Source organism: Callithrix jacchus, chromosome 8 (assembly GCF_049354715.1).
Source record: "Callithrix jacchus isolate 240 chromosome 8, calJac240_pri, whole genome shotgun sequence".
Lineage (NCBI taxonomy): Eukaryota > Metazoa > Chordata > Mammalia > Primates > Cebidae > Callithrix > Callithrix jacchus.
In genome coordinates, this window is record NC_133509.1 from 28,485,091 (window position 1) to 28,511,479 (window position 26,389).

Here is a 26,389-nt window from a genome sequence, read left to right on the forward strand (position 1 = left end):
TTTCTTCTATGAGCTGCGTTTTGCTATTCCAGCGTGAATGGGAGTAAACGCTGTATTGAGAAATATCTGCTTCTAGAACCAAAACGCAGCTACCTAACAGAACGGTCTTCAATGTGTGCATTCAACTTACACAGTTAAACTGATGTGCGTTTGCCGGAGTTTGTAAACCCTTTCTGTGAAGCAGCGGAAAACGCATTTTTCCAGCCAAATCCAAGCATTTCAGAAATAGCTGTAAATCTCCGTCTAAAACAAAAAACGAACGTATCCTTCAAACTGCTCTGCTGTGCGTTCGCTTAACTAAGGGAGTTGAATCCGCGTTTAGATTCAGAGAGTGGGAAGCACGTTCCTTCTAGGAGCTGCGTTTTGCTATTCCAGCGTGAATGGGAGTAAACGCTGTATTGAGAAATATCTGCTTCTAGAACCAAAACGCAGCTACCTAACAGAACGGTCTTCAATGTGTGCATTCAACTTACAGAGTTAAACTGATGTGCGTTTGCAGGAGTTTGTAAACCCTTTCTGTGAAGCAGCGGAAAACGCATTTTTCCAGCCAAATCCAAGCATTTCAGAAATAGCTGTAAATCTCAGTCTAAAACACAAAACGAACGTATCCTTCACACTGCTCTGCTGTGCGTTCGCTTAACTAAGGGAGTTGAATCCGCGTTTAGATTCAGAGAGTGAGAAGCACGTTCCTTCTAGGAGCTGCGTTTTGCTATTCCAGCGTGAATGGGAGTAAACGCTGTATTGAGAAATATCTGCTTCTAGAACCAAAACGCAGCTACCTAACAGAACGGTCTTCAATGTGTGCATTCAACTTACAGAGTTAAACTGATGTGCGTTTGCAGGAGTTTGTAAACCCTTTCTGTGAAGCAGCGGAAAACGCATTTTTCCAGCCAAATCCAAGCATTTCAGAAATAGCTGTAAATCTCCGTCTAAAACACAAAACGAACGTATCCTTCAAACTGCTCTGCTGTGCGTTCGCTTAACTAAGGGAGTTGAATCCGCGTTTAGATTCAGAGAGTGGGAAGCACGTTTTTTCTAGAAGCTGCGTTTTGCTATTCCAGCGTGAATGGGAGTAAACGCTGTATTGAAAAATATCTGCTTCTAGAACCAAAACCCAGCTACCTAACAGAAATGTCTTCAATGTGTGCATTCAACTTACAGAGTTAAACTGATGTGCGTTTGCAGGAGTTTGTAAACCCTTTCTGTGAAGCAGCGGAAAACGCATTTTTCCAGCCAAATCCAAGCATTTCAGAAATAGCTGTAAATCACCGTCTAAAACACAAAACGAACGTATCCTTCAAACTGCTCTGCTGTGCGTTCGCTTAACTAAGGGAGTTGAATCCGCGTTTAGATTCAGAGAGTGGGAAGCACGTTCCTTCTAGGAGCTGCGTTTTGCTATTCCAGCGTGAATGGGAGTAAACGCTGTATTGAGAAATATCTGCTTCTAGAACCAAATCGCATCTACCTAACAGAACGGTCTTCAATGTGTGCATTCAACTTACAGAGTTAAACTGATGTGCGTTTGCAGGAGTTTGTAAACCCTTTCTGTGAAGCAGCGGAAAACGAATTTTGCAGCCAAATCCAAGCATTTCAGAAATAGCTGTAAATCTCCGTCTAAAACACAAAACGAACGTATCCTTCAAACTGCTCTACTGTGCGTTCGCTTAACTAAGGGAGTTGAATCCGCGTTTAGATTCAGAGAGTGGGAAGCACGTTCCTTCTAGGAGCTGCGTTTTGCTATTCCAGCGTGAATGGGAGTAAACGCTGTATTGAGAAATATCTGCTTCTAGAACCAAAACGCAGCTACCTAACAGAACGGTCTTCAATGTGTGCATTCAACTTACACAGTTAAACTGATATGCGTTTGCAGGAATTTGTAAACCCTTTCTGTGAAGCAGCGGAAAACGCATTTTTCCAGCCAAATCCAAGCATTTCAGAAATAGCTGTAAATCTCCGTCCAAAACACAAAACGAACGTATCCTTCAAACTGCTCTGCTGTGCGTTCGCTTAACTAAGGGAGTTGAATCCGCATTTAGATTCAGAGAGTGGGAATCACGTTCCTTCTAGGAGCTGCGTTTTGCTATTCCAGCGTGAATGGGAGTAAACGCTGTATTGAGAAATATCTGCTTCTAGAACCAAAACTTAGCTACCTAACAGAACGGTCTTAAATGTGTGCATTCAACTTACACAGTTAAACTGATGTGCGTTTGCAGGAGTTTGTAAACCCTTTCTGTGAAGCAGCGGAAAACGCATTTTTCCAGCCAAATCCAAGCATTTCAGAAATAGCTGTAAATCTCCGTCTAGAACACAAAACGAACGTATACTTCAAACTGCTCTGGTGTGCGTTCGCTTAACTAAGAAAGTTGAATCCGCGTTTAGATTCAGAGAGTGGGAAGCACGTTCCTTCTAGGAGCTGCGTTTTGCTATTCCAGCGTGAATGGGAGTAAACGCTGTATTGAGAAATATCTGCTTCTAGAACCAAAACGCAGCTACCTAACAGAACGGTCTTCAATGTGTGCATTCAACTTACAGAGTTAAACTGATGTGCGTTTGCAGGAGTTTGTAAACCCTTTCTGTGAAGCAGCGGAAAACGCATTTTTGCAGCCAAATCCAAGCATTTCAGAAATAGCTGTAAATCTCCGTCTAAAACACAAAACGAAAGTATCCTTCAAACTGCTCTGCTGTGCGTTCGCTTAACTAAGGTAGTTGAATCCGCGTTTAGATTCAGAGAGTGGGAAGCACGATCTTTCTAGGAGCTGCGTTTTGCTATTCCAGCGTGAATGGGAGTAAACGCTGTATTGAGAAATATCTGCTTCTGGAACCAAAACACAGCTACCTAACAGAACGGTCTTCAATGTGTGCATTCAACTTACAGAGTTAAACTGATGCGCGTTTGCAGGAGTTTGTAAACCCTTTCTGTGAAGCAGCGGAAAACGCATTTTTCCAGCCAAATCCAAGCATTTCAGAAATAGCTGTAAATCTCCGTCTAAAACACAAAACGAACGTATCCTTCAAACTGCTCTGCTGTGCGTTCGCTTAACTAAGGGAGTTGAATCCGCGTTTAGATTCAGAGAGTGGGAAGCACGTTCCTTCTAGGAGCTCCGTTTTGCTATTCCAGCGTGAATGGGAGTAAACGCTGTATTGAGAAATATCTGCTTCTAGAACCAAAACGCAGCTACCTAACAGAACGGTCTTCAATGTGTGCATTCAATTTACAGAGTTAAACTGATGTGCGTTAGCAGGAGTTTGTAAACCCTTTCTGTGAAGCAGCGGAAAACGCATTTTTCCAGCCAAATCCAAGCATTTCAGAAATAACTGTAAATCTCCGTCAAAAACAAAAAACGAACGTATCCTTCAAACTGTTCTGCTGTGCGTTCGCTTAACTAAGGGAGTTGAATCCGCATTTAGATTCAGAGAGTGGGAAGCACGTTCCTTCTAGGAGCTGCGTTTTGCTATTCCAGCGTGAATGGGAGTAAACGCTGTATTGAGAAATATCTGCTTCTAGAACCAAATCGCAGCTACCTAACAGAACGGTCTTCAATGTGTGCATTCAACTTACAGAGTTAAACTGATGTGCGTTAGCAGGAGTTTGTAAACCCTTTCTGTGAAGCAGCGGAAAACGCATTTTTGCAGCCAAATCCAAGCATTTCAGAAATAGCTGTAAATCTCCGTCTAAAACACAAAACGAACGTATCCTTCAAACTGCTCTGCTGTGCGTTCGCTTAACTAAGGGAGTTGAATCCGCGTTTAGATTCAGAGAGTGGGAAGCACGTTCCTTCTAGGAGCTGCCTTTTGCTATTCCAGCGTGAATGGGAGTAAACGCTGTATTGAGAAATATCTGCTTCTAGAACCAAAACCCAGCTACCTAACAGAACGGTCTTCAATGTGTGCATTCAACTTAAACAGTTAAACTGATGTGCGTTTGCAGGAGTTTGTAAACCCTTTCTGTGAAGCAGCGGAAAACCCATTTTTGCAGCCAAATACAAGCATTTCAGAAATAGCTGTAAATCTCCGTCTAAAACACAAAACGAACGTATCCTTCAAACTGCTCTGCTGTGCGTTCGCTTAACTAAGGGAGTTGAATCCGCGTTTAGATTCAGAGAGTGGGAAGCACGTTCCTTCTAGGAGCTGCGTTTTGCTATTCCAGCGTGAATGGGAGTAAACGCTGTATTGAGAAATATCTGCTTCTAGAACCAAAACGCAGCTACCTAACAGAACGGTCTTCAATGTGTGCATTCAACTTACAGAGATAAACTGATGTGCGTTTGCAGGAGTTTGTAAACCCTTTCTGTGAAGCAGCGGAAAACGCATTTTTGCAGCCAAATCCAAGCATTTCAGAAATAGCTGTAAATCTCCGTCTACAACACAAAACGAACGTATCCTTCAAACTGCTCTGCTGTGCGTTCGCTTAACTAAGTGAGTTGAATCCGCGTTTAGATTCAGAGAGTGGGAAGCACGTTCCTTCTAGGAGCTGCGTTTTGCTACTCCAGCGTGAATGGGAGTAAACGCTGTATTGAGAAATATCTGCTTCTAGAACCAAAACGCAGCTACCTAACAGAACGGTCTTCAATGTGTGCATTCAACTTACAGAGTTAAACTGATGTGCGTTTGCAGGAGTTTGTAAACCCTTTCTGTGAAGCAGCGGAAAACGCATTTTTCCAGCCAAATCCAAGCATTTCAGAAATAGCTGTAAATCTCCGTCTAAAACACAAAACGAACGTATCCTTCAAACTGCTCTGCTGTGCGTTCGCTTAACTAAGGGAGGTGAATTTGCATTTAGATTCAGAGAGTGGGAAGCACGTTTCTTCTATGAGCTGCGTTTTGCTATTCCAGCGTGAATGGGAGTAAACGCTGTATTGAGAAATATCTGCTTCTAGAATCAAAACGCAGCTACCTAACAGAACGGTCTTCAATGTGTGCATTCAACTTACACAGTTAAACTGATGTGCGTTTGCCGGAGTTTGTAAACCCTTTCTGTGAAGCAGCGGAAAACGCATTTTTCCAGCCAAATCCAAGCATTTCAGAAATAGCTGTAAATCTCCGTCTAAAACACTAAACGAACGTATCCTTCAAACTGCTCTGCTGTGCGTTCGCTTAACTAAGGGAGGTGAATTTGCATTTAGATTCAGAGAGTGGGAAGCACGTTTCTTCTATGAGCTGCGTTTTGCTATTCCAGCGTGAATGGGAGTAAACGCTGTATTGAGAAATATCTGCTTCTAGAACCAAAACGCAGCTACCTAACAGAACGGTCTTCAATGTGTGCATTCAACTTACACAGTTAAACTGATGTGCGTTTGCCGGAGTTTGTAAACCCTTTCTGTGAAGCAGCGGAAAACGCATTTTTCCAGCCAAATCCAAGCATTTCAGAAATAGCTGTAAATCTCCGTCTAAAACAAAAAACGAACGTATCCTTCAAACTGCTCTGCTGTGCGTTCGCTTAACTAAGGGAGTTGAATCCGCGTTTAGATTCAGAGAGTGGGAAGCACGTTCCTTCTAGGAGCTGCGTTTTGCTATTCCAGCGTGAATGGGAGTAAACGCTGTATTGAGAAATATCTGCTTCTAGAACCAAAACGCAGCTACCTAACAGAACGGTCTTCAATGTGTGCATTCAACTTACAGAGTTAAACTGATGTGCGTTTGCAGGAGTTTGTAAACCCTTTCTGTGAAGCAGCGGAAAACGCATTTTTCCAGCCAAATCCAAGCATTTCAGAAATAGCTGTAAATCTCAGTCTAAAACACAAAACGAACGTATCCTTCACACTGCTCTGCTGTGCGTTCGCTTAACTAAGGGAGTTGAATCCGCGTTTAGATTCAGAGAGTGAGAAGCACGTTCCTTCTAGGAGCTGCGTTTTGCTATTCCAGCGTGAATGGGAGTAAACGCTGTATTGAGAAATATCTGCTTCTAGAACCAAAACGCAGCTACCTAACAGAACGGTCTTCAATGTGTGCATTCAACTTACAGAGTTAAACTGATGTGCGTTTGCAGGAGTTTGTAAACCCTTTCTGTGAAGCAGCGGAAAACGCATTTTTCCAGCCAAATCCAAGCATTTCAGAAATAGCTGTAAATCTCCGTCTAAAACACAAAACGAACGTATCCTTCAAACTGCTCTGCTGTGCGTTCGCCTAACTAAGGGAGTTGAATCCGCGTTTAGATTCAGAGAGTGGGAAGCACGTTTTTTCTAGAAGCTGCGTTTTGCTATTCCAGCGTGAATGGGAGTAAACGCTGTATTGAAAAATATCTGCTTCTAGAACCAAAACCCAGCTACCTAACAGAAATGTCTTCAATGTGTGCATTCAACTTACAGAGTTAAACTGATGTGCGTTTGCAGGAGTTTGTAAACCCTTTCTGTGAAGCAGCGGAAAACGCATTTTTCCAGCCAAATCCAAGCATTTCAGAAATAGCTGTAAATCACCGTCTAAAACACAAAACGAACGTATCCTTCAAACTGCTCTGCTGTGCGTTCGCTTAACTAAGGGAGTTGAATCCGCGTTTAGATTCAGAGAGTGGGAAGCACGTTCCTTCTAGGAGCTGCGTTTTGCTATTCCAGCGTGAATGGGAGTAAACGCTGTATTGAGAAATATCTGCTTCTAGAACCAAATCGCATCTACCTAACAGAACGGTCTTCAATGTGTGCATTCAACTTACAGAGTTAAACTGATGTGCGTTTGCAGGAGTTTGTAAACCCTTTCTGTGAAGCAGCGGAAAACGAATTTTGCAGCCAAATCCAAGCATTTCAGAAATAGCTGTAAATCTCCGTCTAAAACACAAAACGAACGTATCCTTCAAACTGCTCTACTGTGCGTTCGCTTAACTAAGGGAGTTGAATCCGCGTTTAGATTCAGAGAGTGGGAAGCACGTTCCTTCTAGGAGCTGCGTTTTGCTATTCCAGCGTGAATGGGAGTAAACGCTGTATTGAGAAATATCTGCTTCTAGAACCAAAACGCAGCTACCTAACAGAACGGTCTTCAATGTGTGCATTCAACTTACACAGTTAAACTGATATGCGTTTGCAGGAATTTGTAAACCCTTTCTGTGAAGCAGCGGAAAACGCATTTTTCCAGCCAAATCCAAGCATTTCAGAAATAGCTGTAAATCTCCGTCCAAAACACAAAACGAACGTATCCTTCAAACTGCTCTGCTGTGCGTTCGCTTAACTAAGGGAGTTGAATCCGCATTTAGATTCAGAGAGTGGGAATCACGTTCCTTCTAGGAGCTGCGTTTTGCTATTCCAGCGTGAATGGGAGTAAACGCTGTATTGAGAAATATCTGCTTCTAGAACCAAAACTTAGCTACCTAACAGAACGGTCTTAAATGTGTGCATTCAACTTACACAGTTAAACTGATGTGCGTTTGCAGGAGTTTGTAAACCCTTTCTGTGAAGCAGCGGAAAACGCATTTTTCCAGCCAAATCCAAGCATTTCAGAAATAGCTGTAAATCTCCGTCTAGAACACAAAACGAACGTATACTTCAAACTGCTCTGGTGTGCGTTCGCTTAACTAAGGGAGTTGAATCCGCGTTTAGATTCAGAGAGTGGGAAGCACGTTCCTTCTAGGAGCTGCGTTTTGCTATTCCAGCGTGAATGGGAGTAAACGCTGTATTGAGAAATATCTGCTTCTAGAACCAAAACGCAGCTACCTAACAGAACGGTCTTCAATGTGTGCATTCAACTTACAGAGTTAAACTGATGTGCGTTTGCAGGAGTTTGTAAACCCTTTCTGTGAAGCAGCGGAAAACGCATTTTTGCAGCCAAATCCAAGCATTTCAGAAATAGCTGTAAATCTCCGTCTAAAACACAAAACGAAAGTATCCTTCAAACTGCTCTGCTGTGCGTTCGCTTAACTAAGGTAGTTGAATCCGCGTTTGGATTCAGAGAGTGGGAAGCACGATCTTTCTAGGAGCTGCGTTTTGCTATTCCAGCGTGAATGGGAGTAAACGCTGTATTGAGAAATATCTGCTTCTGGAACCAAAACACAGCTACCTAACAGAACGGTCTTCAATGTGTGCATTCAACTTACAGAGTTAAACTGATGTGCGTTTGCAGGAGTTTGTAAACCCTTTCTGTGAAGCAGCGGAAAACGCATTTTTCCAGCCAAATCCAAGCATTTCAGAAATAGCTGTAAATCTCCGTCTAAAACACAAAACGAACGTATCCTTCAAACTGCTCTGCTGTGCGTTCGCTTAACTAAGGGAGTTGAATCCGCGTTTAGATTCAGAGAGTGGGAAGCACGTTCCTTCTAGGAGCTCCGTTTTGCTATTCCAGCGTGAATGGGAGTAAACGCTGTATTGTGAAATATCTGCTTCTAGAACCAAAACGCAGCTACCTAACAGAACGGTCTTCAATGTGTGCATTCAATTTACAGAGTTAAACTGATGTGCGTTAGCAGGAGTTTGTAAACCCTTTCTGTGAAGCAGCGGAAAACGCATTTTTCCAGCCAAATCCAAGCATTTCAGAAATAACTGTAAATCTCCGTCTAAAACAAAAAACGAACGTATCCTTCAAACTGTTCTGCTGTGCGTTCGCTTAACTAAGGGAGTTGAATCCGCATTTAGATTCAGAGAGTGGGAAGCACGTTCCTTCTAGGAGCTGCGTTTTGCTATTCCAGCGTGAATGGGAGTAAACGCTGTATTGAGAAATATCTGCTTCTAGAACCAAATCGCAGCTACCTAACAGAACGGTCTTCAATGTGTGCATTCAACTTACAGAGTTAAACTGATGTGCGTTAGCAGGAGTTTGTAAACCCTTTCTGTGAAGCAGCGGAAAACGCATTTTTGCAGCCAAATCCAAGCATTTCAGAAATAGCTGTAAATCTCCGTCTAAAACACAAAACGAACGTATCCTTCAAACTGCTCTGCTGTGCGTTCGCTTAACTAAGGGAGTTGAATCCGCGTTTAGATTCAGAGAGTGGGAAGCACGTTCCTTCTAGGAGCTGCCTTTTGCTATTCCAGCGTGAATGGGAGTAAACGCTGTATTGAGAAATATCTGCTTCTAGAACCAAAACCCAGCTACCTAACAGAACGGTCTTCAATGTGTGCATTCAACTTAAACAGTTAAACTGATGTGCGTTTGCAGGAGTTTGTAAACCCTTTCTGTGAAGCAGCGGAAAACCCATTTTTGCAGCCAAATACAAGCATTTCAGAAATAGCTGTAAATCTCCGTCTAAAACACAAAACGAACGTATCCTTCAAACTGCTCTGCTGTGCGTTCGCTTAACTAAGGGAGTTGAATCCGCGTTTAGATTCAGAGAGTGGGAAGCACGTTCCTTCTAGGAGCTGCGTTTTGCTATTCCAGCGTGAATGGGAGTAAACGCTGTATTGAGAAATATCTGCTTCTAGAACCAAAACGCAGCTACCTAACAGAACGGTCTTCAATGTGTGCATTCAACTTACAGAGATAAACTGATGTGCGTTTGCAGGAGTTTGTAAACCCTTTCTGTGAAGCAGCGGAAAACGCATTTTTGCAGCCAAATCCAAGCATTTCAGAAATAGCTGTAAATCTCCGTCTACAACACAAAACGAACGTATCCTTCAAACTGCTCTGCTGTGCGTTCGCTTAACTAAGTGAGTTGAATCCGCGTTTAGATTCAGAGAGTGGGAAGCACGTTCCTTCTAGGAGCTGCGTTTTGCTACTCCAGCGTGAATGGGAGTAAACGCTGTATTGAGAAATATCTGCTTCTAGAACCAAAACGCAGCTACCTAACAGAACGGTCTTCAATGTGTGCATTCAACTTACAGAGTTAAACTGATGTGCGTTTGCAGGAGTTTGTAAACCCTTTCTGTGAAGCAGCGGAAAACGCATTTTTCCAGCCAAATCCAAGCATTTCAGAAATAGCTGTAAATCTCCGTCTAAAACACAAAACGAACGTATCCTTCAAACTGCTCTGCTGTGCGTTCGCTTAACTAAGGGAGGTGAATTTGCATTTAGATTCAGAGAGTGGGAAGCACGTTTCTTCTATGAGCTGCGTTTTGCTATTCCAGCGTGAATGGGAGTAAACGCTGTATTGAGAAATATCTGCTTCTAGAATCAAAACGCAGCTACCTAACAGAACGGTCTTCAATGTGTGCATTCAACTTACACAGTTAAACTGATGTGCGTTTGCCGGAGTTTGTAAACCCTTTCTGTGAAGCAGCGGAAAACGCATTTTTCCAGCCAAATCCAAGCATTTCAGAAATAGCTGTAAATCTCCGTCTAAAACAAAAAACGAACGTATCCTTCAAACTGCTCTGCTGTGCGTTCGCTTAACTAAGGGAGTTGAATCCGCGTTTAGATTCAGAGAGTGGGAAGCACGTTCCTTCTAGGAGCTGCGTTTTGCTATTCCAGCGTGAATGGGAGTAAACGCTGTATTGAGAAATATCTGCTTCTAGAACCAAAACGCAGCTACCTAACAGAACGGTCTTCAATGTGTGCATTCAACTTACAGAGTTAAACTGATGTGCGTTTGCAGGAGTTTGTAAACCCTTTCTGTGAAGCAGCGGAAAACGCATTTTTCCAGCCAAATCCAAGCATTTCAGAAATAGCTGTAAATCTCCGTCTAAAACACAAAACGAACGTATCCTTCACACTGCTCTGTTGTGCGTTCGCTTAACTAAGGGAGTTGAATCCGCGTTTAGATTCAGAGAGTGGGAAGCACGTTCCTTCTAGGAGCTGCGTTTTGCTATTCCAGCGTGAATGGGAGTAAACGCTGTATTGAGAAATATCTGCTTCTAGAACCAAATCGCATCTACCTAACAGAACGGTCTTCAATGTGTGCATTCAACTTACAGAGTTAAACTGATGTGCGTTTGCAGGAGTTTGTAAACCCTTTCTGTGAAGCAGCGGAAAACGAATTTTGCAGCCAAATCCAAGCATTTCAGAAATAGCTGTAAATCTCCGTCTAAAACACAAAACGAACGTATCCTTCAAACTGCTCTACTGTGCGTTCGCTTAACTAAGGGAGTTGAATCCGCGTTTAGATTCAGAGAGTGGGAAGCACGTTCCTTCTAGGAGCTGCGTTTTGCTATTCCAGCGTGAATGGGAGTAAACGCTGTATTGAGAAATATCTGCTTCTAGAACCAAAACTTAGCTACCTAACAGAACGGTCTTCAATGTGTGCATTCAACTTACACAGTTAAACTGATGTGCGTTTGCAGGAGTTTGTAAACCCTTTCTGTGAAGCAGCGGAAAACGCATTTTTCCAGCCAAATCCAAGCATTTCAGAAATAGCTGTAAATCTCCGTCTAGAACACAAAACGAACGTATACTTCAAACTGCTCTGGTGTGCGTTCGCTTAACTAAGGGAGTTGAATCCGCGTTTAGATTCAGAGAGTGGGAAGCACGTTCCTTCTAGGAGCTGCGTTTTGCTATTCCAGCGTGAATGGGAGTAAACGCTGTATTGAGAAATATCTGCTTCTAGAACCAAAACGCAGCTACCTAACAGAACGGTCTTCAATGTGTGCATTCAACTTACAGAGTTAAACTGATGTGCGTTTGCAGGAGTTTGTAAACCCTTTCTGTGAAGCAGCGGAAAACGCATTTTTGCAGCCAAATCCAAGCATTTCAGAAATAGCTGTAAATCTCCGTCTAAAATAAAAAACGAACGTATCCTTCAAACTGCTCTGCTGTGCGTTCGCTTAACTAAGGGAGTTGAATCCGCGTTTAGATTCAGAGAGTGGGAAGCACGTTCCTTCTAGGAGCTGCGTTTTGCTATTCCAGCGTGAATGGGAGTAAACGCTGTATTGAGAAATATCTGCTTCTAGAACCAAAACGCAGCTACCTAACAGAACGGTCTTCAATGTGTGCATTCAACTTACAGAGTTAAACTGATGTGCGTTTGCAGGAGTTTGTAAACCCTTTCTGTGAAGCAGCGGAAAACGCATTTTTCCAGCCAAATCCAAGCATTTCAGAAATAGCTGTAAATCTCCGTCTAAAACACAAAACGAACGTATCCTTCACACTGCTCTGCTGTGCGTTCGCTTAACTAAGGGAGTTGAATCCGCGTTTAGATTCAGAGAGTGGGAAGCACGTTCCTTCTAGGAGCTGCATTTTGCTTTTCCAGCGTGAATGGGAGTAAACGCTGTATTGAGAAATATCTGCTTCTAGAACCAAATCGCATCTACCTAACAGAACGGTCTTCAATGTGTGCATTCAACTTACAGAGTTAAACTGATGTGCGTTTGCAGGAGTTTGTAAACCCTTTCTGTGAAGCAGCGGAAAACGAATTTTGCAGCCAAATCCAAGCATTTCAGAAATAGCTGTAAATCTCCGTCTAAAACACAAAACGAATGTATCCTTCAAACTGCTCTACTGTGCGTTCGCTTAACTAAGGGAGTTGAATCCGCGTTTAGATTCAGAGAGTGGGAAGCACGTTCCTTCTAGGAGCTGCGTTTTGCTATTCCAGCGTGAATGGGAGTAAACGCTGTATTGAGAAATATCTGCTTCTAGAACCAAAACGCAGCTACCTAACAGAACGGTCTTCAATGTGTGCATTCAACTTACAAAGTTAAACTGATGTGCGTTTGCAGGAATTTGTAAACCCTTTCTGTGAAGCAGCGGAAAACGCATTTTTCCAGCCAAATCCAAGCATTTCAGAAATAGCTGTAAATCTCCGTCTAAAACACAAAACGAACGTATCCTTCAAACTGCTCTGCTGTGCGTTCGCTTAACTAAGGGAGTTGAATCCGCATTTAGATTCAGAGAGTGGGAATCACGTTCCTTCTAGGAGCTGCGTTTTGCTATTCCAGCGTGAATGGGAGTAAACGCTGTATTGAGAAATATCTGCTTCTAGAACCAAAACTTAGCTACCTAACAGAACGGTCTTAAATGTGTGCATTCAACTTACACAGTTAAACTGATGTGCGTTTGCAGGAGTTTGTAAACCCTTTCTGTGAAGCAGCGGAAAACGCATTTTTCCAGCCAAATCCAAGCATTTCAGAAATAGCTGTAAATCTCCGTCTAGAACACAAAACGAACGTATACTTCAAACTGCTCTGGTGTGCGTTCGCTTAACTAAGGGAGTTGAATCCGCGTTTAGATTCAGAGAGTGGGAAGCACGTTCCTTCTAGGAGCTGCGTTTTGCTATTCCAGCGTGAATGGGAGTAAACGCTGTATTGAGAAATATCTGCTTCTAGAACCAAAACGCAGCTACCTAACAGAACGGTCTTCAATATGTGCATTCAACTTACAGAGTTAAACTGATGTGCGTTTGCAGGAGTTTGTAAACCCTTTCTGTGAAGCAGCGGAAAACGCATTTTTGCAGCCAAATCCAAGCATTTCAGAAATAGCTGTAAATCTCCGTCTAAAACACAAAACGAAAGTATCCTTCAAACTGCTCTGCTGTGCGTTCGCTTAACTAAGGTAGTTGAATCCGCGTTTAGATTCAGAGAGTGGGAAGCACGTTCTTTCTAGGAGCTGCGTTTTGCTATTCCAGCGTGAATGGGAGTAAACGCTGTATTGAGAAATATCTGCTTCTGGAACCAAAACACAGCTACCTAACAGAACGGTCTTCAATGTGTGCATTCAACTTACAGAGTTAAACTGATGTGCGTTTGCAGGAGTTTGTAAACCCTTTCTGTGAAGCAGCGGAAAACGCATTTTTCCAGCCAAATCCAAGCATTTCAGAAATAGCTGTAAATCTCCGTCTAAAACACAAAACGAACGTATCCTTCAAACTGCTCTGCTGTGCGTTCGCTTAACTAAGGGAGTTGAATCCGCGTTTAGATTCAGAGAGTGGGAAGCACGTTCCTTCTAGGAGCTCCGTTTTTCTATTCCAGCGTGAATGGGAGTAAACGCTGTATTGAGAAATATCTGCTTCTAGAACCAAAACGCAGCTACCTAACAGAACGGTCTTCAATGTGTGCATTCAATTTACAGAGTTAAACTGATGTGCGTTAGCAGGAGTTTGTAAACCCTTTCTGTGAAGCAGCGGAAAACGCATTTTTCCAGCCAAATCCAAGCATTTCAGAAATAACTGTAAATCTCCGTCTAAAACACAAAACGAACGTATCCTTCAAACTGTTCTGCTGTGCGTTCGCTTAACTAAGGGAGTTGAATCCGCATTTAGATTCAGAGAGTGGGAAGCACGTTCCTTCTAGGAGCTGCGTTTTGCTATTCCAGCGTGAATGGGAGTAAACGCTGTATTGAGAAATATCTGCTTCTAGAACCAAATCGCAGCTACCTAACAGAACGGTCTTCAATGTGTGCATTCAACTTACAGAGTTAAACTGATGTGCGTTAGCAGGAGTTTGTAAACCCTTTCTGTGAAGCAGCGGAAAACGCATTTTTGCAGCCAAATCCAAGCATTTCAGAAATAGCTGTAAATCTCCGTCTAAAACACAAAACGAACGTATCCTTCAAACTGCTCTGCTGTGCGTTCGCTTGACTAAGGGAGTTGAATCCGAGTTTAGATTCAGAGAGTGGGAAGCACGTTCCTTCTAGGAGCTGCGTTTTGCTATTCCAGCGTGAATGGGAGTAAACGCTGTATTGAGAAATATCTGCTTCTAGAACCAAAACGCAGGTACCTAACAGAACGGTCTTCAATGTGTGCATTCAACTTGAAGAGTTAAACTGATGTGCGTTTGCAGGAGTTTGTAAACCCTTTCTGTGAAGCAGCGGAAAACGCATGTTTCCAGCCAAATCCAAGCATTTCAGAAATAGCTGTAAATCTCCGTCTAAAACACAAAACGAACGTATTTTTCAAACTGCTCTGCTGTGCGTTCGCTTAACAAAGGGAGTTGAATCCGCGTTTAGATTCAGAGAGTGGGAAGCACGTTCCTTCTAGGAGCTGCGTTTTGCTATTCCAGCGTGAATGGGAGTAAACGCTGTATTGAGAAATATCTGCTTCTAGAACCAAAACGCAGCTACCTAACAGAACGGTCTTCAATGTGTGCATTCAACTTACAGAGTTAAACTGATGTGCGTTTGCAGGAGTTTGAAAACCCTTTCTGTGAAGCAGCGGAAAACGCATTTTTCCAGCCAAATCCAAGCATTTCAGAAATAGCTGTAAATCACCGTCTAGAACACAATACGAACGTATCCTTCAAACTGCTCTGCTCTGCGTTCGCTTAACTAAGGGAGTTGAATCCGCGTTTAGATTCAGAGAGTGGGAAGCACGTTCCTTCTAGGAGCTGCGTTTTGCTATTCCAGCGTGAATGGGAGTAAACGCTGTATTGAGAAATATCTGCTTCTAGAACCAAAACGCAGCTACCTAACAGAACGGACTTCAATGTGTGCATTCAACTTACAGAGTTAAACTGATGTGCGTTTGCAGGAGTTTGTAAACCCTTTCTGTGAAGCAGCGGAAAAGGCATTTTTCCAGCCAAATCAAAGCATTTCAGAAATAGCTGTAAATCTCCGTCTAAAACACAAAACGAACGTATCCTTCTAACTGCTCTGCTGTGCGTTCGCTTAACTAAGGGAGTTGAATCCGCGTTTAGATTCAGAGAGTGGGAAGCACGTTCCTTCTAGGAGCTGCGTTTTGCTATTCCAGCGTGAATGGGAGTAAACGCTGTATTGAGAAATATCTGCTTCTAGAACCAAAACGCAGCTACCTAACATAACGGTCTTCAATGTGTGCATTCAACTTACAAAGTTAAACTGATGTGCGTTTGCAGGAGTTGGTAAACTTTTTCTGTGAAGCAGCGGAAAACGCATTTTTGCAGCCAAATACAAGAATTTCAGAAATAGCTGTAAATCTCCGTCTAAAACACAAAACGAACGTATCCTTCAAACTGCTCTGCTGTGCGTTCGCTTAACATAGGGAGTTGAATCCGCGTTTAGATTCAGAGAGTGGGAAGCACGTTCCTTCCAGGAGCTGCGTTTTGCTATTCCAGCGTGAATGGGAGATAACGCTGTATTGAGAAATATCTGCTTCTAGAACCAAAACTCAGCTACCTAACAGAACGGTCTTCAAAGTGTGCATTCACCTTACAGAGTTAAACTGATGTGCGTTTGCAGGAGTTTGTAAACCCTTTCTGTGAAGCAGCTTAAAACGCATTTTTCCAGCCAAATCCAAGCATTTCAGAAATAGCTGTAAATCTCTGTCTAAAACACAAAACGAACGTATCCTTCAAACTGCTCTGCTGTGCGTTCGCTTAACTAAGAAAGTTGAATCCGCGTTTAGATTCAGAGTGGGAAGCACCTTCCTTCTAGGAGCTGCGTTTTGCTATTCCAGCGTGAATGGGAGTAAACGCTGTATTGAGAAATATCTGCTTCTAGAACCAAATCGCAGCTACCTAACAGAACGGTCTTCAATGTGTGCATTCAACTTACAGAGTTAAACTGATGTGCGTTTGCAGGAGTTTGTAAACCCTTTCTGTGAAGCAGCTTAAAACGCATTTTTCCAGCCAAATCCAAGCATTTCAGAAATAGCTGTAAATCTCCGTCTAAAACACAAAACGAACGTATCCTTCAAACTGCTCTGGTGTGCGTTCGCTTAACTAAGGGAGTTGAATCCGCATTTAGATTCAGAGAGTGGGAAGCACGTTCCTTCTAGGAGCTGCGTTTTGCTATTCCAGCGTGAATGGGAGTAAACGCTTTATTGAGAAATATCTGCTTCTAGAACCAAAACGCAGCTACCTAACAGAACGGTCTTCAATGTGTGCATTCAACTTACAGAGTTAAACTGATGTGCGTTTGCAGGAGTTTGTAAACCCTTTCTGTGAAGCAGCGGAAAACGCATTTTTGCAGCCAAATCCAAGCATTTCAGAAATAGCTGTAAATCTCAGTCTAAAACACAAAACGAACGTATTTTTCAAACAGCTCTGCTGTGCGTTCGCTTAACTAAGGAAGTTAAATCCGCGTTTAGATTCAGAGAGTGGGAAGCACGTTCCTTCTAGGAGCTGCGTTTTGCTGTTCCAGCGTGAATGCGAGTAAACGCTTTATTGAGAAATATCTGCTTCTAGAACCAAAACGCAGCTACCTAACAGAACGGTCTTCAATGTGTGCATTCAACTTACAGAGTTAAACTGATGTGCGTTTGCAGGAGTTTGTAAACCCTTTCTGTGAAGCAGCGGAAAACGCATTTTTGCAGCCAAATCCAAGCATTTCAGAAATAGGTGTATATCTCCGTCTAAAACACAAAACGAACGTATCTTTCAAACTGCTCTGCTGTGCGTTCGCTTAACTAAGGGAGTTGAATCCGCGTTTAGATTCAGAGAGTGGGAAGCACGTTCCTTCTAGGAGCTGCGTTTTGCTATTCCAGCGTGAATGGGAGTAAACGCTGTATTGAGAAATATCTGCTTCTAGAACCAAAACGCAGCTACCTAACAGAACGGTCTTCAATGTGTGCATTCAACTTACAGAGTTAAACTGATGTGCGTTTGCAGGAGTTTGTAAACACTTTCTGTGAAGCAGCGGAAAACGCATTTTTCCAGCCAAATCCTAGCATTTCAGAAATAGCTGTAAATCTCCGTCTAAAACACAAAACGAACGTATCCTTCAAACTGCTCTGCTGTGCGTTCGCTTAACTAAGGGAGTTGAATCCGCATTTAGATTCAGAGAGTGGGAAGCACGTTCCTTCTAGGAGCTGCGTTTTGCTATTCCAGCGTGAATGGGAGTAAACGCTGTATTGAGAAATATCTGCTTCTAGAACCAAAACGCAGCTACCTAACAGAACGGTCTTCAATGTGTGCATTCAACTTACAGAGTTAAACTGATGTGCGTTTGCAGGAGTTTGTAAACCCTTTCTGTGAAGCAGCGGAAAACGCATTTTTGCAGCCAAATCCAAGCATTTCAGAAATAGCTGTAAATCTCCGTCTAAAACACAAAACGAACGTATCCTTCAAACTGCTCTGCTGTGCGTTCGCTTAACTAAGGGAGTTGAATCCGCGTTTAGATTCAGAGAGTGGGAAGCACGTTCCTTCTAGGAGCTGCGTTTTGCTATTCCAGCGTGAATGGGAGTAAACGCTGTATTGAGAAATATCTGCTTCTAGAACCAAAACGCAGGTACCTAACAGAACGGTCTTCAATGTGTGCATTCAACTTACAGAGTTAAAATGATGTGCGTTTGCAGGAGTTTGTAAACCCTTTCTGTGAAGCAGCGGAAAACGCATTTTTCCAGCCAAATCCAAGCATTTCATAAATAGCTGTAAATCTCCGTCTAAAACACAAAACGAACGTATCCTTCAAACTGCTCTGCTGTGCGTTCGCTTAACTAAGGGAGTTTAATCCGCGTTTAGATTCAGAGAGTGGGAAGCACGTTTCTTCTAGGAGCTGCGTTTTGCTATTCCAGCGTGAATGGGAGTAAACGCTGTATTGAGAAATATCTGCTTCTAGAACCAAAACGCAGCTACCTAACAGAACGGTCTTCAATGTGTGCATTCAACTTACAGAGTTAAACTGATGTGCGTTTGCAGGAGTTTGTAAACCCTTACTGTGAAGCAGCGGAAAACGCATTTTTGCAGCCAAATCCAAGCATTTCAGAAATAGCTGTAAATCTCCGTCTAAAACACTAAACGAACGTATCCTTCAAACTGCTCTGCTGTGCGTTCGCTTAACTTAGGGAGTTTAATCCGCGTTTAGATTCAGAGAGTGGGAAGCACGTTCCTTCTAGGAGCTGCGTTTTCCTATTCCAGCGTGAATGGGAGTAAACGCTGTATTGAGAAATATCTGCTTCTAGAACCAAAACGCAGCTACCTAACAGAAAGGTCTCCAATGTGTGCATTCAACTTACAGAGTTAAACTGATGTGCGTTTGCAGGAGTTTGTAAACCCTTTCTGTGAAGCAGCGGAAAACGCATTTTTCCAGCCAAATCCAAGCATTTCAGAAATAGCTGTAAATCTCCGTCTAAAACACAAAACGAACGTATCCTTCAAACTGCTCTGCTGTGCGTTCGCTTAACTAAGGGAGTTGAATCCGCATTTAGATTCAGAGAGTGGGAAGCACGTTCCTTCTAGGAGCTGCGTTTTGCTATTCCAGCGTGAATGGGAGTAAACGCTGTATTGAGAAATATCTGCTTCTAGAACCAAAACGCAGCTACCTAACAGAACGGTCTTCAATGTGTGCATTCAACTTACAGAGTTAAACTGATGTGCGTTTGCAGGAGTTTGTAAAACCTTTCTGTGAAGCAGCTTAAAACGCATTTTTCCAGCCAAATCCAAGCATTTCAGAAATAGCTGTAAATCTATGTCTAAAACACAAAACGAACGTATCCTTCAAACTGCTCTGCTGTGCGTTCGCTTAACTAAGGGAGTTGAATCCGCGTTTAGATTCAGAGAGTGGGAAGCACGTTCCTTCTAGGAGCTGCGTTTTGCTATTCCAGCGTGAATGGGAGTAAACGCTGTATTGAGAAATATCTGCTTCTAGAAGCAAATCGCAGCTACCTAACAGAACGGTCTTCAATGTGTGCATTCAACTTACAGAGTTAAACTGATGTGCGTTTGCAGGAGTTTGTAAACCCTTTCTGTGAAGCAGCGGAAACCGCATTTTTGCAGCCAAATCCAAGCATTTCAGAAATAGCTGTAAATCTCCGTCTAAAACACAAAACGAACGTATCCTTCAAACTGCTCTGCTGTGCGTTCGCTTAACTAAGGGAGTTGAATCCGCGTTTAGATTCAGAGAGTGGGAAGCACGGTCCTTCTAGGAGCTGCGTTTTGCTATTCCACCGTGAATGGGAGTAAACGCTGTATTGAGAAATATCTGCTTCTAGAACCAAAACGCAGCTACCTAACAGAACGGTCTTCAATGTGTGCATTCAACTTACAGAGTTAAACTGATGTGCGTTTGCAGGAGTTTGTAAACCCTTTCTGTGAAGCAGCGGAAAACGCATTTTTGGAGCCAAATCCAAGCATTTCAGAAATAGCTGTAAATCTCCGTCTAAAACACAAAACGAACGTATCCTTCAAACATCTCTGCTGTGCGTTCGCTTAACTAAGGGAGTTGAATCCGCATTTAGATTCAGAGAGTGGGAAGCACGTTCCTTCTAGGAGCTGCGTTTTGCTATTCCAGCGTGAATGGGAGTAAACGCTGTATTGAGAAATATCTGCTTCTAGAACCAAAACGCAGCTACCTAATAGAACGGTCTTCAATGTGTGCATTCAACTTACGGAGTTAAACTGATGTGCGTTTGCAGGAGTTTGTAAACCCTTTCTGTTAAGCAGCGGAAAACGCATTTTTCCAGCCAAATCCAAGCATTTCAGAAATAGCTGTAAATCTCCGTCTAAAACACAAAACGAACGTATCCTTCAAACTGCTCTGCTGTGCGTTCGCTTAACTAAGGGAGTTGAATCCGCGTTTAGATTCAGAGAGTGGGAAGCACGTTCCTTATAGGAGCTGCGTTTTGCTATTCCAGCGTGAATGGGAGTAAACGCTGTATTGAGAAATATCTGCTTCTAGAACCAACACGCAGCTACCTAACAGAACGGTCTTCAATGTGTGCATTCAACTTACAGAGTTAAACTGATGTGCGTTTGCAGGAGTTTGTAAACCCTTTCTGTGAAGCAGCGGAAAAGGCATTTTTGCAGCCAAATTTAAGCATTTCAGAAATAGCTGTAAATCTCCGTCTAAAACACAAAACGAACGTATCCTTCAAACTGCTCTGCTGTGCGTTCGCTTAACTAAGGGAGATGAATCCGCGTTTAGATTCAGAGAGTGGGAAGCACGTTCCTTATAGGAGCTTCGGTTTGCTATTTCAGCGTGAATGGGAGTAAACGCTGTATTGAGAAATATCTGCTTCTAGAACCAAAACGCAGCTACCTAACAGAACGGTCTTCAATGTGTGCATTCAACTTACAGAGTTAAACTGATGTGCATTTGCAGGAGTTTGTAAACCCTTTCTGTGAAGCAGCGGAAAACGCATTTTTGCAGCCAAATCCAAGCATTTCAGAAATAGCTGTAAATCTCCGTCTAAAACACAAAACGAACGTATCCTTCAAACTGCTCTGCTGTGCGTTCGCTTAACTAAGGGAGTGTAATCCGCGTTTAGATTCAGAGAGTGGGAAGCACGTTCCTTCTAGTAGCTGCGTTTTGCTATTCCAGCGTGAATGGGAGTAAACGCTGTATTGAGAAATATCTGCTTCTAGAACCAAATCGCAGCTACCTAACAGAACGGTCTTCAATGTGTGCATTCAACTTACAGAGTTAAACTGATGTGCGTTTGCAGGAGTTTGTAAACCCTTTCTGTGAAGCAGCGGAAAACGCATTTTTCCAGCCAAATCATAGCATTTCAGAAATAGCTGTAAATCTCCGTCTAAAACACAAAACGTACGTATCCTTCAAACTGCTCTGCTGTGCGTTCGCTTAACTAAGGGAGTTGAATCCGCGTTTAGATTCAGAGAGTGGGAAGCACGTTCCTTCTAGGAGCTGCGTTTTGCTATTCCAGCGTGAATGGGAGTAAACGCTGTATTGAGAAATATCTGCTTCTAGAACCAAAACGCAGCTACCTAACAGAACGGTCTTCAATGTGTGCATTCAACTTACACAGTTAAACTGATGTGCGTTTGCAGGAGTTTGTAAACCCTTTCTGTGAAGCAGCGGAAAACGCATTTTTGCAGCCAAATCCAAGCATTTCAGAAATAGCTGTAAATCTCCGTCTAAAACACAAAACGAACGTATCCTTCAAACTGCTCTGCTGTGCGTTCGCTTAACTAAGGGAGTTGAATCCGCGTTTAGATTCAGAGAGTGGGAAGCACGTTCCTTCTAGGAGCTGCGTTTTGCTATTCCAGCGTGAATGGGAGTAAACGCTGTATTGAGAAATATCTGCTTCTAGAACCAAAACGCAGCTACCTAACAGAACGGTCTTCAATGTGTGCATTCAACTTACAGAGATAAACTGATGTGCGTTTGCAGGAGTTTGTAAACCCTTTCTGTGAAGCAGCGGAAAACGCATTTTTGCAGCCAAATCCAAGCATTTCAGAAATAGCTGTAAATCTCCGTCTACAACACAAAACGAACGTATCCTTCAAACTGCTCTGCTGTGCGTTCGCTTAACTAAGTGAGTTGAATCCGCGTTTAGATTCAGAGAGTGGGAAGCACGTTCCTTCTAGGAGCTGCGTTTTGCTACTCCAGCGTGAATGGGAGTAAACGCTGTATTGAGAAATATCTGCTTCTAGAACCAAAACGCAGCTACCTAACAGAACGGTCTTCAATGTGTGCATTCAACTTACAGAGTTAAACTGATGTGCGTTTGCAGGAGTTTGTAAACCCTTTCTGTGAAGCAGCGGAAAACGCATTTTTCCAGCCAAATCCAAGCATTTCAGAAATAGCTGTAAATCTCCGTCTAAAACACAAAACGAACGTATCCTTCAAACTGCTCTGCTGTGCGTTCGCTTAACTAAGGGAGGTGAATTTGCATTTAGATTCAGAGAGTGGGAAGCACGTTTGTTCTATGAGCTGCGTTTTGCTATTCCAGCGTGAATGGGAGTAAACGCTGTATTGAGAAATATCTGCTTCTAGAACCAAAACGCAGCTACCTAACAGAACGGTCTTCAATGTGTGCATTCAACTTACACAGTTAAACTGATGTGCGTTTGCCGGAGTTTGTAAACCCTTTCTGTGAAGCAGCGGAAAACGCATTTTTCCAGCCAAATCCAAGCATTTCAGAAATAGCTGTAAATCTCCGTCTAAAACACAAAACGAACGTATCCTTCACACTGCTCTGCTGTGCGTTCGCTTAACTAAGGGAGTTGAATCCGCGTTTAGATTCAGAGAGTGAGAAGCACGTTCCTTCTAGGAGCTGCGTTTTGCTATTCCAGCGTGAATGGGAGTAAACGCTGTATTGAGAAATATCTGCTTCTAGAACCAAAACGCAGCTACCTAACAGAACGGTCTTCAATGTGTGCATTCAACTTACAGAGTTAAACTGATGTGCGTTTGCAGGAGTTTGTAAACCCTTTCTGTGAAGCAGCGGAAAACGCATTTTTCCAGCCAAATCCAAGCATTTCAGAAATAGCTGTAAATCTCCGTCTAAAACACAAAACGAACGTATCCTTCAAACTGCTCTGCTGTGCGTTCGCTTAACTAAGGGAGTTGAATCCGCGTTTAGATTCAGAGAGTGGGAAGCACGTTTTTTCTAGAAGCTGCGTTTTGCTATTCCAGGGTGAATGGGAGTAAACGCTGTATTGAAAAATATCTGCTTCTAGAACCAAAACCCAGCTACCTAACAGAAATGTCTTCAATGTGTGCATTCAACTTACAGAGTTAAACTGATGTGCGTTTGCAGGAGTTTGTAAACCCTTTCTGTGAAGCAGCGGAAAACGCATTTTTCCAGCCAAATCCAAGCATTTCAGAAATAGCTGTAAATCACCGTCTAAAACACAAAACGAACGTATCCTTCAAACTGCTCTGCTGTGCGTTCGCTTAACTAAGGGAGTTGAATCCGCGTTTAGATTCAGAGAGTGGGAAGCACGTTCCTTCTAGGAGCTGCGTTTTGCTATTCCAGCGTGAATGGGAGTAAACGCTGTATTGAGAAATATCTGCTTCTAGAACCAAATCGCATCTACCTAACAGAACGGTCTTCAATGTGTGCATTCAACTTACAGAGTTAAACTGATGTGCGTTTGCAGGAGTTTGTAAACCCTTTCTGTGAAGCAGCGGAAAACGAATTTTGCAGCCAAATCCAAGCATTTCAGAAATAGCTGTAAATCTCCGTATAAAACACAAAACGAACGTATCCTTCAAACTGCTCTACTGTACGTTCGCTTAACTAAGGGAGTTGAATCCGCGTTTAGATTCAGAGAGTGGGAAGCACGTTCCTTCTAGGAGCTGCGTTTTGCTATTCCAGCGTGAATGGGAGTAAACGCTGTATTGAGAAATATCTGCTTCTAGAACAAAAACGCAGCTACCTAACAGAACGGTCTTCAATGTGTGCATTCAACTTACACAGTTAAACTGATGTGCGTTTGCAGGAATTTGTAAACCCTTTCTGTGAAGCAGCGGAAAACGCATTTTTCCAGCCAAATCCAAGCATTTCAGAAATAGCTGTAAATCTCCGTCCAAAACACAAAAAGGACGTATCCTTCAAACTGCTCTGCTGTGCGTTCGCTTAACTAAGGGAGTTGAATCCGCGTTTAGATTCAGAGAGTGGGAATCACGTTCCTTCTAGGAGCTGCGTTTTGCTATTCCAGCGTGAATGGGAGTAAACGCTGTATTGAGAAATATCTGCTTCTAGAACCAAAACTTAGCTACCTAACAGAACGGTCTTAAATGTGTGCATTCAACTTACACAGTTAAACTGATGTGCGTTTGCAGGAGTTTGTAAACCCTTTCTGTGAAGCAGCGGAAAACGCATTTTTCCAGCCAAATCCAAGCATTTCAGAAATAGCTGTAAATCTCCGTCTAGAACACAAAACGAACGTATCCTTCAAACTGCTCTGCTGTGCGTTCGCTTAACTAAGGGAGTTGAATCCGCGTTTAGATTCAGAGAGTGGGAAGCACGTTCCTTCTAGGAGCTCCGTTTTGCTATTCCAGCGTGAATGGGAGTAAACGCTGTATTGAGAAATATCTGCTTCTAGAACCAAAACGCAGCTACCTAACAGAACGGTCTTCAATGTGTGCATTCAACTTACAGAGTTAAACTGATGTGCGTTAGCAGGAGTTTGTAAACCCTTTCTGTGAAGCAGCGGAAAACGCATTTTTGCAGCCAAATCCAAGCATTTCAGAAATAGCTGAAAATCTCCGTCTAAAACACAAAACGAACGTATCCTTCAAACTGCTCTGCTGTGCGTTCGCTTAACTAAGGGAGTTGAATCCGCGTTTAGATTCAGAGAGTGGGAAGCACGTTCCTTCTAGGAGCTGCCTTTTGCTATTCCAGCGTGAATGGGAGTAAACGCTGTATTGAGAAATATCTGCTTCTAGAACCAAAACCCAGCTACCTAACAGAACGGTCTTCAATGTGTGCATTAAACTTAAACAGTTAAACTGATGTGCGTTTGCAGGAGTTTGTAAACCCTTTCTGTGAAGCAGCGGAAAACCCATTTTTGCAGCCAAATACAAGCATTTCAGAAATAGCTGTAAATCTCCGTCTAAAACACAAAACGAACGTATCCTTCAAACTGCTCTGCTGTGCGTTCGCTTAACTAAGGGAGTTGAATCCGCGTTTAGATTCAGAGAGTGGGAAGCACGTTCCTTCTAGGAGCTGCGTTTTGCTATTCCAGCGTGAATGGGAGTAAACGCTGTATTGAGAAATATCTGCTTCTAGAACCAAAACGCAGCTACCTAACAGAACGGTCTTCAATGTGTGCATTCAACTTACAGAGATAAACTGATGTGCGTTTGCAGGAGTTTGTAAACCCTTTCTGTGAAGCAGCGGAAAACGCATTTTTGCAGCCAAATCCAAGCATTTCAGAAATAGCTGTAAATCTCCGTCTACAACACAAAACGAACGTATCATTCAAACTGCTCTGCTGTGCGTTCGCTTAACTAAGTGAGTTGAATCCGCGTTTAGATTCAGAGAGTGGGAAGCACGTTCCTTCTAGGAGCTGCGTTTTGCTACTCCAGCGTGAATGGGAGTAAACGCTGTATTGAGAAATATCTGCTTCTAGAACCAAAACGCAGCTACCTAACAGAACGGTCTTCAATGTGTGCATTCAACTTACAGAGTTAAACTGATGTGCGTTTGCAGGAGTTTGTAAACCCTTTCTGTGAAGCAGCGGAAAACGCAATTTTCCAGCCAAATCCAAGCATTTCAGAAATAGCTGTAAATCTCCGTCTAAAACACAAAACGAACGTATCCTTCAAACTGCTCTGCTGTGCGTTCGCTTAACTAAGGGAGGTGAATTTGCATTTAGATTCAGAGAGTGGGAAGCACGTTTCTTCTATGAGCTGCGTTTTGCTATTCCAGCGTGAATGGGAGTAAACGCTGTATTGAGAAATATCTGCTTCTAGAATCAAAACGCAGCTACCTAACAGAACGGTCTTCAATGTGTGCATTCAACTTACACAGTTAAACTGATGTGCGTTTGCCGGAGTTTGTAAACCATTTCTGTGAAGCAGCGGAAAACGCATTTTTCCAGCCAAATCCAAGCATTTCAGAAATAGCTGTAAATCTCCGTCTAAAACAAAAAACGAACGTATCCTTCAAACTGCTCTGCTGTGCGTTCGCTTAACTAAGGGAGTTGAATCCGCGTTTAGATTCAGAGAGTGGGAAGCACGTTCCTTCTAGGAGCTGCGTTTTGCTATTCCAGCGTGAATGGGAGTAAACGCTGTATTGAGAAATATCTGCTTCTAGAACCAAAACGCAGCTACCTAACAGAACGGTCTTCAATGTGTGCATTCAACTTACAGAGTTAAACTGATGTGCGTTTGCAGGAGTTTGTAAACCCTTTCTGTGAAGCAGCGGAAAACGCATTTTTCCAGCCAAATCCAAGCATTTCAGAAATAGCTGTAAATCTCCGTCTAAAACACAAAACGAACGTATCCTTCACACTGCTCTGCTGTGCGTTCGCTTAACTAAGGGAGTTGAATCCGCGTTTAGATTCAG